Genomic DNA, 1,644 nt, shown 5'->3' with positions numbered 1-1,644 from the left:
GCGTGTTCCTGGATGCAGTGTGGTAAAACTAAGAAATAAGGTATTTTTCGGGAGGGGAGCAAATGCTAATGCAAGAGGAGAAAATGCCTGAAATACAAGGCAGTGTGTGATCAGAATCGCCAGTTACGGAAAGGGAAGCGGATCAGAGTTGGAGGGAGCCCTTAAAACATTAGGTAGAGGTTGGCATCAGATCAGGGGTGGGGTAATATTTTGGAAGAATCGGGGAGAGCTAGCCTTCCAGAGAGAGGAAACGGAAAGCGGACACTTGGGCAGGAGAACGCGTAGCATGTGGTGGGGTGAAAGAGCCATCCGGGTTCAATGGAGCATCAAATCCTTTGCCCTGTAGTCGATTCTGACTCATAGCTACCCTGTAGGACAGAGTAGAACTGCCCCATAGGGTTTCCAAGGAGCGGCGGGTGAATTCGAACGGCTGATCTTTTCATTGGCAACCGAGCTCTTAACCACTGTGCCACCAGGGCTCCTAATGGAGCACACTCTGCTTTGAATTGTAATAGTTCCCAAACGTGGAGGCCCTTGAATGCCCCCGCACAGGAATGTGGGTGCCATTCTGTGGGAAGGCGGGGAGCCATAGAGGGGTTTTGAGCAGAATCGCAGTGTCAGTGTAACTGGGGGTTAGGAAGTCCTTGGATGGTGCGGATGGTAAAGTGCTGTGCTGCTGACCAAAAGGGTGGAGGTTCCAGCCCACCTAAAGGCACCTCAGAAGAAAGGCCTTGTGATCTACTTCCCAAAAGTCAGCCATTGGAAAAAACCCTACGGAGCACTGTTCTACTCTACACATGAGGGGTCGCCATGAGTCGGTGTTGACTGCACGTAAGCTCGTAACCAGTCTAAGTTAGGAAGTAGCACATGGGATGGACTGGAGGGAATGAGGAGGACCATTGGAGGAATACAGAAGGGTCATCTGAACACACACACTGACCAAAAGGCGTTGTGAAGACACTGACTTCTTTACGGTTTGATCACAGGTGAAGGATGTGCCGTGTTTATCTGTGTGCATGGACCACATCGCTCGGTCCAAGTGTCCCTGTGTGTGTAGTGTCTTGGGGTTTTGCTTAAACAGACTCAGAACAACACACCTTTCCTACATACCATTCAACATAGGACACGTTACACATTTCCTCAATTTCTCTGTGGGGTTGATACCACTCAGCCAAGCTGGGGACAAGCATTAAGTGAGGTAACTTAAGGAGTGGCCACACCCTGCCTGACCATGGTAGGTACCCAGTATTGTCTTTCTAGGGAAAACGTTTCCGGCCACTTGTATTGTGTTATGTATGCAGTGCCATTTCTCAGATAGAGGGCCCAGCAGAGAACACTGGTACATACATCCAGAATAACAGTATACAGGCCACAGCTTAGTGTGCATCCGCCACTGTGCTGGCCACCTGCGTTCTTTCATGTAGCCCGCACACGCTGAATGGGTATTTTACAGGATTGGATGCAGGTGATTGCCCCAGGTCACAGTCACTAGGAAGGAGCTGAGCCCTCACTCCACTTCCATCCGACTCCAAGGCCAGTGGTCTAGAGCACATGTTCTCAGCCTCAGCGCTGTTGACATTTGGGGCCAGGTGATCTTTATCGCGGGGGATTACCAGCGTGTAGGATGTTTAGTAGTATGTCTGG

The 1,644-nt window shown here is 50.4% G+C and overlaps 1 protein-coding gene across 1 annotated transcript in view; it reads left to right on the top strand.

The window, feature by feature from the left end:
* CCT5 (chaperonin containing TCP1 subunit 5) overlaps nucleotides 1–1,644 on the top strand; it is a 17,148-nt gene that overhangs the window by 682 nt on the left and 14,822 nt on the right. The window lies entirely within an intron of this gene.

The sequence above is a fragment of the Trichechus manatus genome, unplaced genomic scaffold (assembly GCF_000243295.1).
Source record: "Trichechus manatus latirostris isolate Lorelei unplaced genomic scaffold, TriManLat1.0 scaffold00072, whole genome shotgun sequence".
NCBI classification, from domain to species: Eukaryota; Metazoa; Chordata; class Mammalia; order Sirenia; family Trichechidae; genus Trichechus; species Trichechus manatus.
The sequence above is the reverse complement of the archived record's forward strand: the minus strand, read 5'-3'. Positions and strand labels throughout refer to the sequence as shown.